We start from the raw sequence: 17,226 nt of genomic DNA on the forward strand, positions 1-17,226 counted from the left end.
AGGGTGACCCAGTGAGTCACCCGCCCTGGGGCCTCAGCTTAGCTTCCAGATTCTGTTTTCCATCACATTAATTGCATTTATTATTCATAAACTTCTAAAACTGGCTTCTGGGCCCTCAATTTTCCAAGCCCCCTGGGCTGTCACAGCTGAGGCTCCTCTGTGTCGGGCTCCCCAGGGGTGCCGTATGGCTTTGAGTGGGGATCAGACGCTGGCTTAGCCAAGGGCCCTTTGAATTTGGAAATGAAAACAAAGGATCCTCAGCTTGGTGGCTTTACTGGGACAGTCCTGGGAGGCTGGGCCTTTTCTCTGTGCCTGGAAGTGCCGGATGGACAAGAGGGCTGTCACCTCAAATGCCCGCACTTGGCTGCCCCGAGTGCCAGGCCTCTGTGCCCTGGGGCACCTGCCCTGTGGGACCCGGTGTTTGTCTTGGCTCCTTCTCTCCACTGTCCTCAGATGTTTTAACTGCCCCGTGTTGGTGCAGCCACCGACCCTGGCCCCATCTCAGGGCATCGCTGGAAGCAGGGAGGGGGCCTGGGTCTCACTTGTTGCTGGCTGGACTTCCTGGCTCCTTCCTGACCCCATTCCCGAGGCCCAGCTCAGGCAGCCCTGAAGGGCAGGACCTTTCCCAGCTACTTCCGGGCGCCCCCAGCCGGCAGCTTTCTTCCTAGTTGAGCCGGTTTGTGTTTGTCACTCCTTCCGCATTTCTGACCACCTTTTTCATTTCTGTTGAGGGGTCTACTTGCAGAAAGACAGCTACCTCTGAGGGGGCATCAGAAGCCATCTGCTGCTCTCTGTGTCTTCGCTCTGTGTCCTCGAGATGTATAATCCTGCCCTGGGGCCGAGCCAGGGCCACATACGCCCTGGTCCCACAGGGACTTGCAGAGAAGACTGTTGTGGCCCCGGGCAGCTCCCAGGCCCAGCCAGGCGCTCTGATGTCTCCCGCCCAGTTCTTGCCTCTGCTTCCTAAAGGCGTGGGCTTGAAACTCTCTTCCCTGTTAGGCTAAAAAATAGCAAACATTAAAAGCAGACACTGAATGATCCCTGCAAGACGACTGGCTGAGCGTCCCTGGCCGTTCCTGCAGACAACTGCAGAGACATGTGCCAGAACATTCTGTGCGTAGACCGGGAGTACTCTGAAACTGCGGGAACCCAAAGCCCACTGTAGAGATGGATAATTGGACGGGTACCGTCGAGGGGGAGGGCGAACGGGCTGTTGCTGTGCGCGAGAACGCGGACAGACCACTCCTTGCCAGGCAGGCAGCGTCAGGGGAAAGATGTCAGACTCAGGCCTGTGCGGTCTCATCCCGTTTTCCTGGAAGCCCCACAACAGGCAAAACGTTATTGATGGGGGAGCAGAGGGCCGGGGGAGAGACGGGCATGGCATCTGCCCGACGGGAAATGTTCCAGGTCGGGATCCCAAGGATCTTGTCGTGAAACGTCATCAGTCAGGACACCAAAGATGTGTGTCCTTCACCGTATGTGTTATAGTTCAGTAAATGGGCTCACCCAAAAAACGAAAAGCAAAGAGCGGACATGCAAAGCAGAGCTCTTACAGTGACAGCCTGGGCAGGAAGGCTGCTGTCTGTTTCTTACTACGAGTGCTCCTTGCGCTTCCCAAATATATAGGCCTCTGGAGAGCGACAGGCTGACATGGTCAAATGACCATTTGTGTGCCTTCAGAATTCTTCCGTTGGCCAGTGACAGAAAGAAAATGAAAAGTTAAATGCAATTTAGGGAAGCACCGCCCTGGCTGTCTGTGAAGGCCGGGACCTGCATATCGACTCGATTAGAAGCAATTATAAAAGGGACCACATTTCTTAATGTTTCTCGTTGGACGGGAAGGTTTTTAAATATGGGGCATTAGTTAATAAAAAGTCCCTAGAAGCCTATTGTAATATATTACCTAATCCTTAACAGTTCAGAGTCAGTGAAATAGGTAAAAAGGGAATGTAGGATTAATATGTAGTTATTATTAAAATTGCCTTATAAATGAGTCAAGTCCCCCGGAGGTACCAAAGGGGTGACAGTCTCGGGGCCTTGGTGTGCCCTGTGTTTGTTCAGCGGGAATGCCCCCCACGCAGGGAGCGGAGAGCTCTGGCTCTGCAGTTCAAGGACAAAACACCTGCTCGCACTGAAAGAGGTAAGAACTGGCAACCAGACTACGAAAATCTCACAAAGCCCTCTCGTTCCCTAGTTACTGAAGTTTCTGGGCTGCCTGGCTCTTTGGGGCAGGTAGCCGGTTCCCACGGGTTGGAAATGTTTGTGTGGCTCCCAGGGACCGCCCCCCCCCCAGTAGTCCCAGAACGAGGTGGGTAGAAACAACTCCCTTAAAATGTTGGCCCCCAGCACACCACACCGCAGGGGCTGGGGGGCTGACACCACGCACGGGGCACAGCTCTGCAGGCCAGTATGGGGGTGGGGGGGTGGCATTGGAAGATGTGTGCCCAGGCCAGTGTCTCCAGGAGGCCAATGCAGGGAGCCCCGGCTTCCCACCGCTGCCATGCATGGAGGGCATTTTCCCTGGGGGATCTGGAAGCTGCAATTGGTAGGCCCCTCCAATGGGAGCTGTTTGCTGAATCCGAGTTCTTTCCCCGGCATTTGGCGAATGTCATATCAGATACATTCTAGGTGACTTACCCTGTATGGATGAGCTGAATCTTTTTACAGTGGCAGGCTCACTTCTGCAGAGCAGCATGGTCGCCCTGGGCAGAGATACTTCCTTCTGTTCCCAAGGGAGACAGAGAGATCCCTAGAAGGGGATCTGCTTCTTAATTCCGTCCTTGCAAGCTATTTGGCCCCATCCTGTCTCTTGCTCCCTCCACTCCAGTGGGAGCCCTGAGGGGGCTCGAGTGTTTCCTTGAGGGGTGGGGGGCCCACTGAGGGCAGCACTGACCACATTGTGGGCAGACAGAGGAAGCAGGAAGGGCTGTTCTCCAACCAGGCTCTGACAACCCCCACTCCCGCTGCAGGAGACCTATCTCTTTGTGCAGACAGGGGGTTTGCCACAAAATCTGAGTCCAGAGAAGGAAGTTAAGTGGGCTTTGGAAGCAGGGCTGAGCAGACTTTCTCGTGGCTTGGATTCTCCATACCCCAAACCAGAGAGCTTTGCCTACTGAGTTTCTGAACTGCAGTCCCCAAAGCCAAGCCAAAGTTTTCTCAAGTTGCTATGTGCTGGTGGCAGGCGGTGTGCACTTGCGACCCCTTGTGGCAGCTTCGGGGAGTGGTCCGGGATCCTGGCTGTGTGGGTTGAGTCCCTTGGGCCCCGCACATCCTAAGAGGCCTGGGGAGGGAGAGGGGCAGTGAGTGGGGCAAGACTGGTACAGGGCAGCTGGTCTTCAACAAGGAGATTTCATTTCTTCCAAAAAATATTTTCAAAATGAAACAGCTTTTTTTCTGGTAAAAAGATATCACATATCCCAATAGGAAATTCAGTCAGTACAGAACCTTATAAGTAAGGTGTGAAAAAAAACCTGTGATAGAGGTGTGGCTTTAGCAGACATGCTTCTGGGTCTCTCCAGGGGGACAAACGGACAGAATTTGATCCGCTGGGACCACACTGTTCCTCCTCCTGTGTCAAGGGGATATCTCTTCCATCTCTGAGCCCAGGCACAGGGCACATGTGGGGCCCTGCCCAGGATCCGCTCATACCAGTCTTCCCCTGGGAATGGCCCTGTGGCTTTGGACTTCCCAGCCTGAACAACACTGCAGCAATCAACCTCATCTCTCTCTCTCTCTCTCTCTCAAGTGTTTAACTTTCCATCTCTTTGGGGTAAATTCCCGCAACTGGAATTGCTGGGGGAAATTTTGATGCACAAAGCCAACCTGTCCTCCAGAACTTACACTCCCTTATACCTGACATTAATGTCCGGTGAGTACATACTATGTGCTTCCTAGAAATTTTCTCATTTAATACCATGAGGTGTGACGAGTAGCACCGTCTTGCACTTTATAGGACACATAGAGGCTTTAAGAATCTGGTCCATGATCCTACAGCAGACAGATGGGTCTTGGCGGAGCCAGGCAGCCTCGAGAACCTGTACTGTCTGCCACTGAGCTGAGCGTACACACATATGTGTACACACACACACCCATGAATACCTGTACCCACTTGGTCCCCAGAGTCAACTGTGTTCCTTTTATCACTTTTCATCTCTACCAACTAATAAGGGAAAAGTAATACTGACCTTTGTTTGCACTTCTTTGGTTACTGGGAGGTGAAGCTTCTCTTGCAGGTGCTTCTCTCCCATTTGTCTTTGTGGCTTGTCTGTCCTTGGCACAAGCTGCTGTTGGGACATTCGGGGTACTGCTTACTGGTCTCCAAGAGCATGTCACATTAGGGCCTTTCATGTTACCTTTCTACTTGTCAAAATATTTTTTCCCAGTGTGATGCACCGTTTAAACATCGATTGCCAAATTCCTCCTTTCCTGTGCAGTTGATGCCTTTCACATCCCCGCATCGGCCTCCTCTTCTGCCTCAATACAATTCAGCTGCTCACGTCTGTCTTCTAGCTTTATGGTTTTACGATTTTCTTTAAAAAAACTTTCTGTGCAATTACGACATATTTCCACACTGGTATGGACGGTGTGACAAATCCGTGCATCCCCATGTTTATTTTACATGTAACTCTTTGGTCTTCCTAAAATGCATTTAAGAGTGATGAGTAATTGGGGCACCTGGGTGGCTCAGTGGGTTAAGCCTCTGCCTTCGGCTCAGGTCATGATCTCAGGGTCCTGGGATCAAGCCCCGCATTGGGCTCTCTGCTCAGCAGGGAGTCTGCTTCCCCCTCTCTCTCTCTGCCTGCCTCTCTGCCTACTTGTGATCTCTGTCTGTCAAATAAGTAAATAGAATCTTTAAAAAAAAAAAAAGAGTGATGAGTAAGCAAAGATGCCAGGCATTTTTACCCCCCGTGAAATGGCCCATCAGCCCACCATCTTGGAATGATGTCTTTACCTCCCTGACCTAAAAATTCCACCTTTACCATATTCTAAATTCCTATGTGTGTTCGTCGACATAGCATAGCCTTTCTGCACTAACAACAAAAATGCAGATCTCACTGGCCGGGCACAGTGAGTGTTTATTCCTGGCTCACGTCGCAGTCTGAGGCAGACCCCGGGACTGTCCTCCCCCAGGGTCGAAGTTGCTTCTGTTCCCTGACTCTTCTGCCCCCCCCCCCCCCATTGAGAGGGGAGAGAGAAAGCGTGGCAAGCTTATACCCGCTCCTAAAAGCCTTGCCTGGAAGTGGCCCACGTTACTCCCACTCATGCTCCCTTTGGCGAGAACCGGGTCCCGTCCCATCGTCCCACAGACTACAGGGAGACAGGCGAGCACATGGCCAGGTCTCCGCCCAGGCGCCTCTGGAGCAGCTGGGGTTTAAGGCCCCCTGTTTTGGGACGGGCACATGTGCACGTGTTCTGTTTGGACCATCGGGCATGTTCCGCCAACCGTCCGTACCATCCGTTACCCTTTCCTCAGATGTTTACTGAGAACCTACTGCGTGCTCGTCCCTGTACCCAGCCTTGGCTGTAGGGTGCCTTGGGCCTGTATCTATGACTTCCCTTCGAGACCGGTAGGAAAAAGGGGCACAGCCACATGCAAGAGGTGAAAGCCATGAAGGGCGGGTGTGTCTGTGGGGTCGGGGGAGGGAGGAGAGAGGAGAGGGCTCACCTAGGAAGGGCTTTAGATGGTGAGAGAGGGGAGGGGCCCCTGACGGCCTCCTCCAGCCGGCAGGTGGGCCATGAGGGGGCCTGGCTAGCCGGGCAGCGAGGTGGGCTCGAGGGAGCGGGGCGGAGGGGCGGCAGCAGTCCTGGTGCGAGGGTCATGTGCTGGCAGCGGGGGCAGGGCTGGGGCTGGGGACAGAGGGCGAAACAGTGCTCCAGGCCCACCAGCCAGTATGGACGCTCCCTGGAGAGGAAGCAGAAAGCTCCACTTCACAGCCTGACTCCCTCTGCTCCCTCCTCCAAGTCCGCATGGCGTTCTGTAAGCTTGCTGAAGTTGGGTGGGCGATTTGGTTGTTTGTGTGGGTCATACTGGTGAAGACGGTTCGCAGGGTGTGCAGGGAGGAGATGGAGCAGCCACGGGACCTTCCTGGCCTCATGGCCGGACAAGAGGAGGGGACACGCAGACCCTTATCACATAGCTGGTGCTTTGGCCTTGGAGCATGACTTTTCCTGGCCAGGAGCCAGGAGAGTGCCTCCAGACCAGGCAGTTCACTAGAAATAGATGCCATCTGCCAGGAGGAAGACAGAGCGTTCCAGAGAACCTTCTCTATACAGCTCTCTGAAACAGGACTTCACACACGGAACAGTTCCTGCTGGCCGTCTGCTGGCTTCAGTTAGCGGCGGTAGTACCAGAAAGAGAGAATATTTAACTTCGCATCAATAGGCAAAGAATAATTAAAGTATAATTAAAAGCATGAATTCTTCTAATTATTGGCTTTATATAATGTGTATTTAAAAACAAGACATCTGTTAAGACTTTCTTTTGAATCTATCCAGAAACCAAGAGAGGGTAGCATTTTAATTAAAAATGGATTATTTAAAAAACCGTTTAATCACCCTGTCATCATAGGACTTAGACCTTATTAATTTGCTATTGATAAATACATTTAAGTTACCAAAATTCTTTAATTCATGGAGGTTGGAGGGTACTTTTAGGGACCTGCCCTCTATCTGCAGGAAGCCAGCAGGGGAAAGGTTCTGAGTACAAGAGCAAGTTCTTAAATCACCTCACCTGTTCCCTGCGGACCCAGCATGGTCATCCTGTAGCATGTTGGGGACAGGTGAGGAGCTACCCCTGTGGGGTGAGCCGCCGGTGCTGAGGACCTGGGGGCCTGGCGAGAGGAGCCCACTGCCCTGTTGGAGAGCGCCCCCCACTGGTGGTGCCTCCTCTCTTAAGGGCTGATCTTTCTACAGGGGCAGCCTGGGTGCTCTCCCCATTCATCATCTTAAGTGGATAAAGACTTTCAAAGTGATAAATAGCACTGCTGTCGCTCGTCCAGCCAAGTGTGTCTCAACTAACGTTTGGAGTTGTGAGCTGGATGCAAAGGCTTGTTAGGAGAGGGTCCCAGGCGGTGTGCACTGAGTAGCCAGGATGCTGCTGGGAAATGCAAGCACGTGCAGGGCAGAGAGGGCCTTTGCCACCAAGAGCCCACCCAGGCCTGCCAGACGGTGTCTGGGCCTCCTTCCATTGACAGTTTGCCTTCGACCTGGGCTTTGTGTCTCCCCAGAGCTCAGGAGAATGTTCTCGAAGAGGACACACTGTGTCTTAGGTTCCTGGGGTACCACTCACCTGGTGAGGCGGCCATGGTTCCCCCTTCTTGCAGGTGGCCGGGATCCCAGGCTGCAGCGACACCGCTCTCCTGGGTCCTCTAGCCTAGAGGTGGCCCCAGGCACCCTGATACCCCAGGGGACGAGTTCCCTGTATTTCGTGTCCTGGGCCTAGAACACCTAGAATGTTTTGCATGTGTGCTTCTGGACCTGGCTGGTGTCAAGAACCTTGAGCAGAGAACTATGGGAAGGAAAAATGGGACCCAGGAGGCAACTCAGTCCGAAGAGGAGAGCCCCAGAGGCCTGACCAGAGCTGGAGCTGGGCTGCGATGAGCTAGCTGAAGCTTTGGACCCGCTGCTTTAGAGAGGCATGGACATAAAACAGTGCTTTCCAGAGAACGTTCTATCTGAGAGGGCAGATTTGTGACGTACTTTAAGATGATGAGGCTGACAGAGAAGTTTGATGTTTGGGAATAAGGTAGTGGGCTCTGTAGAAATAAGCCAGACACCCTGGAGGGGTTCAGAAAGCACAGCCCTCTTTTCCTGTAGAGAGGTGTCCCGGCCGTGCCAAGTGGAAGCCAGGACCTCAGGCTCTGCGAGATTTGTGTATAGGAAGCACCTTTGTGGGGAAGGATTCCAGGTGTTGCTTCTAACACGGGCGGTGACAGGAATTTGTGGAGTGGGGCCTTGTGGCCAGTGGTGGCTCCAAGGACGCCGCATGCGGGGCGTGGTGGCCACCAGACACCCGTGATGCTATCAACCGTGGAGCCATGTGGGCATTTGTGAGGATCCTTGCCTTGAGCAGGCCCTGTGTAATGACCTGGCTTTATGACGGGCCATTAAACAAAGGATGACGGAAATGTTGCCAAGTAAGGCTCCAGCCAGGATTCAGGCTGAAGGGAAGGCTTCCGTGTCTTCACTCAGTGGCAGAGCCGAGGGGCATGGTAAGAGCTTGGCATCTGCTTGTCCGAGGCCCTTAGCAGCCGGATTTGCCAGAGGTGGCATCGTCCCCCGGGATCCCCCAGCATTCCAGGTGCTAAGAACAGAGGGGGCCCATTTGGCATTTGCCCTGAGGGTCCACACTGGCTGGGCATCTGAGGCCCCTACTGGGGACAGGAGCAAGGGAGGGAGTACAGGAGAGAATCCGGGTTCTGTTAAGAGTCCCTCCCACCAGCTGTGTTCCGAGGACAGGCAGGTGCTCTCTGGGAGCAGGGACCTTCTGGACCAAGGTACTCCCGCCCGGAGCTAAAAACAGGTTTTTCTGCAGAAAAGCCTTGTTAGAGCAGGATCCCCCAGCATCAGTCACGTGACACCCCCACACCGTCTGCCAAGTCCTTGTCCCACTTGCAGTATTGTTTGCTTAATGGTTTATTTATTTTTTTTCTTTACGTGTCCTTTAAAAGAAAGCTTTATATCCCTGTCATGAGTGAAACTCAGTATGATCTGCCGTAGGTGGACTGGAACACTTTAAAATAAACACCTGACGCGTAGAACGTGTGTGCCGGTGGACCCCGTGATGCCATCGCATGGACTTCTGTTGTGCTTGGGGAGATTCTAGCTGTTGCTCTTCCAGGAGGCTCCCCATGTATGGGCATCCTCCCTGTGCACCTTCCTGGGGAGGGGAGGCACGGGTGCAGTCATCCTTGGGAGGGAAGTAGCTTCTGGACTGTGTCAAGCAAGAACTAGCTCCCTCTGTCCCTTCCTCATTATACATTGCTGCTCCACGGGTGATTCTTTGGGTGGCCCGGAGCATTTTTTTAAAGTGGGGGGGGGCCACGATGGTTTTGCTTTGGGGCCAAGAAGGCTGTGATTGCTGATGTCGGCCAGGGTTGGTGCAGTCGGGTCAGATGCGAGCAGGTGTTGATCCCGGCTGAAGGTACATTGGGCGCAGCTCTCCGCGGGCCTCCCAAAGCTGGGGCCTTCCCACTCGTTCAAGAGCGTCAGCCCCAAAGGGGTCTAGATTTTTTCTAGAATGTTCACCAGAGCTGCGTGCTGCAGGCTTCAGGTTTTGTCTTCCTGTATATCGTCATCCAAGTGCCGGTCAGTCCTGCCTTTCTTGACTGCAGCTCCTGCCCCCACCGCCCTGCCCTTTTTTCAGGGAATCGGCAAAGATGGTCCTACAGGGGTCAGAACGGGCCAGCTCCTTGCTACCCAGATGATGGTCAACACCACTGGCTAGTGTCCTTCATTTATAAATCCTTTAGGGATGAATAAGGTAAAGATAAGAACATTCATTTTTCGGGGCGCCTGGGTGGCTCAGTGGGTTAAGCCGCTGCCTTTGGCTCAGGTCATGATCCCAGCGTCCTGGGATCGAGTCCCACGTCCGGCTCTCTGCTCAGTGGGGAGCCTGCTTCCTCCTCTCTCTCTGCCTGCCTCTCTGTCTACTTGTGATTTCTGTCTGTCAAGTAAATAAATAAAATCTTTAAAACAAAAAACAAAAAAAACATTCATTTTTCTAAAAAAAAAAAAAAAATACAGGCCACTCAGAAAGGAAGAAATACGAGGACATAAGCATGTAAACAGGCCAGTTAATCAATGAAACAACAAAATACTTTTTTGTTTTGCCTGCCGGATTCGCAGCTCAGTGGGCAGCCTGTTTCCGTGGTGCACCGCCCAGGACCCTGAAAATCCTCGTGATCTTGTTCAGGGTCTGTCGGGCAGAACGGGCCCTGAGTCTCAAAATGTGCCCGGTTAATTCTCCTTCTAGGAATTTAGTCCAGAGGCAGGGAAAGGCATATGGCCACGGGTGTCCATCGTAACACGGAGATGGAGACAACCTAGATACCCAGCAGCGTGAAATTGGGGAAGTAAATTACAGGGTGTGGTGCCGCCCACACAACCGTGTACTGTGCAGTCACTCGACAGAAATGTATGGGGAGGCGTCGGTGTGCCAGGCACAATTCTGGGCTCTGGGGACACTTGAGTGAGCAGAAGAGACAAGACTCCAGCCTAATGGAAGTGAGAAAGGTTGGGTGGATGGATGGATGCCTGGATGGATGGATGCCTGGATGGATGGATGCCTGGATGGATGGATGCCTGGATGGATGGGTGGGAGTCGTACAGTGAGGGCAACGGGCGAGGGAGTCCTTCATCCAGGGAACTGGGGACAGGCGTCCCTGAGAAGGGGACATGGGGACAGTCCTCAAGGGGAGAGCAAGCCATGGATCTCTGGGACAGACATTCCAGGCAGAGAGAATGGGGCTCCTCTGGTGGCCCTGCGCTGGGAGCTTGCCTGGCGGCCCCAAGAGCAGCAGTGGGGAGGCGAGCGGAGAAGATGAGAGGAGACGGGGAAATGCGAGGGAGCGGGCTGCTCCCAGCAAGTCAGGACTCTGTGGTCCTCCTTAGATCATCATCAAGGGAGCCCCCCACAGGGGATGAGGTCAGAAGCTGGGAGATCGGCTCCATCACTGTCACCATCACCCTGCGAGAGACGAAGGTGGCCTGCACCAGCGTCAGCGGCGAGCAGTGGTCAGATTCTGGACAGAGTGACCCCCAAAAATAAATACAGTATGGATACGATCTATGGGCAAGGGAACATGGTGTTGCTTTCGCAAGACCCTTCCCTGACATGTCTCCCAGGGCGGCAGGGCACCTTTTGAGCTCAGTTGGGCCCCACGCATTGGTGTGAAGCAGGATGAGTGTCCAGGGCAACCCCATTCATGAGAGCCGCAGTCTGGAAACCTCCAGGATGTTCAGCAGCAGCATGAGCGGAGCAGGTGGGACGCTACCAACAAGGAGAAGGAGCAGTGACAGCCACCTGCCACCTGGGCGGGTCTCGCGGGCATCAAGGGCAGCGGCAGGAGAAACTGCAAAGAGAAGCCTTGACATAAAGATTTTGGGGAGGCAGGAGTCCAGAGTAGTGTTGAAGTCAGGTGCCCGAGGGAGGGAGGGAGGCTGGGCTGGTCAGGGCCCCGCGTGCTGGGTCCCTGTGCTGGGTCCCTGCGATCGCAGTCCTCTTCCATGTGCACGTCAGACTTCAGTCAAAAAGTGGCTTCAAGGGGCACCTGGGTGGCTCAGTGGGTTAAGCCGCTGCCTTCGGCTCAGGTCATGATCTCAGGGTCCTGGGATCGAGTCCCGCATCGGGCTCTCTGCTCAGCAGGGAGCCTGCTTCCCTCTCTCTCTCTCTGCCTGCCTCTCCGACTACTTGTGATTTCTCTCTGTCAAATAAATAAATAAAATCTTTAAAAAAAAAAAAGTGGCTTCAAGGAAGGTTTCGTTATTTTAATATACAGCTCATTATTATTTTTAGAAATCTGTGTTTATGCCTCTAAAAAAAAAGTGCCTGGAAGGATGTTCAATGACATACTTGACTAGAGGTTCTCTCTGGGGGATAAGATGATGGGTGAGGGGTTTTTTTCCCCCTTTGTGCAGAGAGTTTCTAAAATCTTCTCTATATATTTGTGATTTGCATTTATTAGCAGTCTGATGCGGCAAGGGCTTTCTCCCGTCGCGGATACCAAAGAACTCGGAAATCCAGCCTAATCAAGCATGTCAAGAATAAAGAGGAATATTTGTTAATTGAATGTCATGTTATGTCCTCAGTTATGCTTAATACAAGATAGGCGATTTAGAATTCCCAATTATCCAATTAAAATGCTAATTAGCTCATACCTTGATAGCTGCTGGTCGTGGGGAGCGAGGGAGTGGCTTCTCTCCAGTGCTCCTCGCCTTCCTGCCGTGACCCTGTCTCTGAGGCTGCTCTTGCCGGGCCTTTTTCCCACAAAGGAGGAGAATCACTCCTTCCCCTAAAGGACTGTTGGTAACACCAGAGGCTGCCGGGGGCCATTCGGTTTCTCTTAATGGTGGGGCCTTGTGGGAGGTCCCGGGCGAGAAGGTGTTGTTGTCCCTAGTCCAGGACTCAGGTGGGGCAGTGGGAGGGAACTTGGGGTTCGGGGCCTCAGGCAGAAGGAGCTCCTGCTGGTGGAGACAGCCACAGAGCCACTGCATATGGTCTGTGTCCCTGCGGGTGCCAAGTGTTGTAGGCTGTGCCGTGAGCTGTGGTTTTATTAGCACTGCATGTCTGGGTTTAGTCCAGCTCGGTCCCTTCTTGGTGACAAACTCTGTGAATGTTACTTGCTCTGTTCCAACACCCTGGAGCCTCAGTCGTGGCTCCCTAGTGTGCTCTGTGTCTTTCCTCAAGGGAGGGCCCAGGGAAGGGGAGGGACAGGCAGCCTCCCAGTTCACCCCCACCCAGTCCTGAACCTGCCGTTCAAGAGGCCCATGGAGAACTCGGTTACAGGAGCTGCGGCTCTCCTGGGAATTTGGGCAGAGCCCGTACACGGTGGGTGGCCCGTGATGACCAGAGCGGGATGGGGACTGTCCTCCCCCCATGGGTGCTTTTTGATGAGCCCAGAAGAAGCGAGCGAAACAGTATCCACCCTTCCCTGGAAATTCAAAAAATACTGTGGTCTGTGCTTCTGGTTCCCTGGAAAAGCTGTCCTCCTGCTGTCCCCTAGCAGGGACCCCTCCTCGGGGTCTAGATCCGAGTCCTCTCTTGCTGCTGCCTACCTGTCGGGGAAAGCAGGAAAACAGAAACATACTCCGCTCGCCTCAAGGTGAATCCCAGGGCTCTTGTTTTTGGGACTGTGGTTTTCTTACTATCAAGAATTTTCCTTTAGTACGTCCTCAGGTCTCCAAAAGGCCTATCACATTCATTCCGTAGTTGTCGTTTATACCCCCAACATAAGGGTAGTTGATTAAACAGAGTAAATGTGAATCCAGAGTACACCAGTGCTGTGATAACGGCACAGAACAGTCGTTAGCCCCAGGACAGCACGAGACACGCCCACGCCCTCCTTTCTCACCCCTTGAGGCCCTGGCACTTCCCTGAGGAGGCGAGACTTCCAGAGGCATGAGCAGAACAGAGGCAGCTGGATGCCCCGTGTCAGAGGACGCCCGTGTGCGTGTCTGTCCTGGGGACGCATCGTGTGGGCACCGGGGTCTGGGCCATGGGGGGATTCTGTTTGGCTTTAAAGGACAAGAGACTCTGTGTATAAGCCCGGCCTCCCTCAAGGGGTCCTTGCTGTGTGCAGTCCCTTTGAAGCCCCTGAACGTGGACAGCGGTGACAGCCAATGTGTCCTGGAAGACACCGTTACAACCTCCATGTGTCTCATCATGTAAGTGATACAGCAGCTCTGTGGGAGGTGCTGTTATTCCATCTTACAGATGAGGAAACTGAGGCATAGACGGGCCATACAGCTGGTACATGGCAGAGCTAGGATCTGGCTTCGGCATCAGTAGTGAGCGGGGGCCCCATGAGGCTCGGCATGTGGCCCAGAGCAAGGACGATGGGACACGCACCAGGTGGAGAAGCCATGTGTGGGGAGCAGCCTGCCCATCTGCCCTTCCACGCTCCTGTTCCCGGCTCGGCCTCCCGGGATCTGCCCGGGTTTGGGTGGTGGGGGGTGATGCAGCCCCGGCTCACCTCCCCCGCTGGCCCGGCTGCCGGCCCTCATGCTTAAGCTGATGGCTCGCTGACACCGGCTGCCCCGGGCAGCCCTTCTGCCATCATCTTGGGCAGCTAATGCATTTTTATAGGACCGCGGTTATCTGCTCATCAGGCGATAAACCTCAGAGGGCAGGAGCTGGGCTGTGAGCCCAGGAAAGCTCCGTGGACTGGATGTGCGGGCCCCGGGGGAGGCCCGCAGTGCCGTCCCCGGAGACCCCGCTCCTGCAGACCGGGGCCGCGGCATCTGTTCTCCCTGCCCCATCCGTCATCCAGGCACTGACAAATGGGCCTGCCCCTCTGTCGCGGGGGTCGCTCCATCCACTTCGTTATTCACAGCACAGACTCGCCCAGGTTCCTGAAAGGTTCTCGTTGATGCCTGGAGACAAAGCATTTTCCACGTGTGTCCTGCTTGGGAGAAATTTATGGGCAAGGAGGGTAAATTGATAGAGGCACGGCCGTGTCCGGGGGGACCTTCAGGGACCACACGGTGGCCGGTGTGCATGAGACTCCTGCTCGCCTCTGCACGTCAGGAAGCCACCCCCCTGCTGCCAGGCCACGTGCCTGCTGCCCAGCCATGTGCTCCCCACCCCATGCCCCACGCAGGCGAGCAGGAGGGAGTGGGGCGGGTCGGCCCCGCAGGACACAGGCACACGGGAGGGAGTCACAGATGGAAAGAGCAGGCGGAAGTGATCTCTGGGCTGCGGGCCCTGCTGCCTGGCTTCCTGCCCCCCTCTGCTGGTGGATACACTGGTCACCTCCAGAAGTTTTGCTGTGTTGTGTTTTCATGCTCTGTGGTTAGGTGTCAGTTAGTTCATAGGTACATATAGTGTCCGACAGTTCTGTTTTCAGAAGTCCTTGGGGGGCTCAGCCTGGTGCTGGCTGTGTCTGACAACTCTTGTGGACTAATAATGTTCATCTTCAGGGTGTGGCGGTGTGTATATACACCCGTGTGTGTGTCTGTGTACCCAAGCGTGCACATAGACCCTGGCTGACCTGGGCTGAGGCTGTGGCTGCCCAGTTGGCTTTGTGTCACTCCTACTGGGGACACCATTCAGCAACATAACTTCTGCTAATTTCTTGATGTACGAGTTTCCAAACCACGCAGGTGGTTCACGCTGGACCCTGAACCCCCCAGAGGGCAGACCCACACTAGCAGCTCTGAGGGAGGGCCGGTATTTTATTTTTTCCCTAGAGCCCAGGCAGGCTTTCCCATGGCCTGTTACGATGCTGGTGAAATTTCTCCACGTCTTGCCCTTCTGCTGAGGGTGCATCCCAGCCCAGGCATGTGGGGGTGGGGTCTCTGTTCTCTTCTGCTACTTCTTCTCATGCCCCCGAGGCCTCATCCCTGTCCCCACATGGCAGCAAAAGCCAAGGCCTCCAGTTTCCCAAGCCTGGCAGCTCCCACGGAGCCCTTCTGAGTGTGGGAGGTGGGGCAGTTCCGGTTCCAGTTTTCAGCTGACTCTGCCATGGTCTCCCTGTGGCTCCCCAGGGACAGATGGGTAGCTTCCAGCCAAATTGGGCTGTAGACTTGTGTCTGTCAGGAGTTAGTCCCCTCTGATCACGGGCCACTTGATTCTCATCTGGTCCACAGTTTGTCGTATTTTCCATAAAGTTCCAGAGGGATCTTTATGAACCGCCCTCCTGTCGCCGTCTTGGTCTGTGAGCCGTGTAGGGGGAACAGGTGCAGCTCTGACTGAGCCCCAGCCAGGCCCCACAGGAGCTCCACGTCACTCCTGTGCCCCCAGTGTGCAGTGTGGAAGCACCCTTGCCGCTTGTGGGACTAGCATCTTTCCACGGCCCCCTTGACCATTGCCTGTGTCCGCAGCCCAGGCTCGAGAGCCCAGAGAGAAGGCCCTCGATGGCGTGTGAGCAGAAAACAGGGGGCCTGTTGCATTCACCTGTCACTGCCATCAAGGCCCCAGCTGGTCCTCACGTCGCGTCAGAAAAGTTCATTGAAACCAAAATTAGGTGCCCAAGTCCAATTTTGAAGAACCTCAAGTCATTTTCAGCTCGAGTGACTTTTCAGCTTCTGGTGTTTCTCGTCTTCCTGTGGCTAGAAGCTGCCCCAGTGCCGGGCTGCAATCCGCAGGTGAAAACTGGGTCAGCCTCCGCTCAGCTGAGCGCTTCTGTAAGCTATGCCGTTTACCCTAAAGTGCTTTTTTCTTAAGTGGAAGCCAGAGCGTGTCGTGAAGGCTGTTTCTCCTGAGCAGAGGACACGGCAGGGAAACGCAGGCCACTGAGACTGGCTGCGGGGGAGTGAAGCCGCCCACGCTCCCCACGTTGTCAGGCCGCTGCAGAATGTTCCCGCTTATTCATCTGCACGCGCAGGCAGCCCAGCTGTCCCTTGGCCTGGCCTTCCTGGCTGTTCCCACAGCCTGCCGTTGTCTGCCTGTCCCCACCCCAGGAGAGGCCCACTGTCCCCAGTCCCTGGAGATCCATGCAGTCCCTGAGATCTGCTTCTATCCCCACAGGGTTGGGTCTTCCTTATAAGGGAGCACTTCGGCTCCGTGGCACATCAGGCGTCCTCCCCTCACTGTGGGCTCGCTGTGCGAGGGTCCCCATGTCTGAGGCTCCGGTGTCTAGTCTGGGAGCAGAGGCTGCCTATGGGGCAGGGCCTTGGGAATGCTGGCCCCGGGAAGGCACAGACTGGGCTGTAGCCGCACACAGGGCTGTGGCTTGGTCCACGGTCTCCAGGACAGAGGTGGAAGTTGGTGGCCACCCCCGGTGTGCCCTTGCTGTGAATACAGGGCACTGATAAGGGGCCAGTGTGTGCCCTTCCTTGCCCCCGTGGCAGTTCCTGAAATCCTTTCTGTTGAGGAAATCGTTCACTCACAGATACACAATTATCCTGGGAGGCTTGGGAAGCAAGTCTGGAAGCCGAATGAACATAGCAGAACCGTTCCTGCATGACAACTACTTAATACCCAATCATAACAATTACACGTAATTGGTGTTTACAGTGTCTGGAAGATTAGACTCCTCTATATAGACGTTCCTGAAACCAGCCTCGAGCGTGCAGGGGAGGATGGCCACTCAGCATGCCCACAGGCGGCCTTGGTGTTCTGAGGACGGGAGCAGCGGCACAGCCCTGTGCTTGGGCCCCTGCCCTGGTGGTCTGTGGGTGGACTGGGGTCCACTGGACCTGCTTCTCAGCCAGGTCTCCTGGGGTGCTGGGCCTGAGATGTTGCCTAGGCATCAGGGAGGGGGTGAGGCCTGGAGAGGCTGAGCTCTTTGAGTACAGAGCCCCCAGGTCCTGGAGCTTATGGGGGGTCAGGAGGATGGGCAGGGCCACAGCCTCCCCAGAGCTCTTGGTAGCATGGCCCCCCAAGGGTTCAGCACTGCTGAGGTGGTGTTCGTGAGGCTGGTCTGGTCCATCAGCCCCTGTAGTCATCTGCAGGATCTGCCCCAGGAAGGCATGGGGCAGGACCTAGGCCTTTGCCCAGGGTGGCTCACCCTCTGACCTTGGCTCTGTCCCGGGTCTGCTGATATCCTATGCAGCTGGAGGCCTCCC

The 17,226-nt window shown here is 54.8% G+C and overlaps 1 protein-coding gene across 1 annotated transcript in view; it reads left to right on the plus strand.

The window, feature by feature from the left end:
* The window catches only part of PEPD (peptidase D), a 109,390-nt gene that overhangs the window by 68,678 nt on the left and 23,486 nt on the right, over positions 1–17,226 (plus strand). The window lies entirely within an intron of this gene.

The sequence above is a fragment of the Mustela erminea genome, chromosome 19 (genome assembly GCF_009829155.1).
Source record: "Mustela erminea isolate mMusErm1 chromosome 19, mMusErm1.Pri, whole genome shotgun sequence".
Lineage (NCBI taxonomy): Eukaryota > Metazoa > Chordata > Mammalia > Carnivora > Mustelidae > Mustela > Mustela erminea.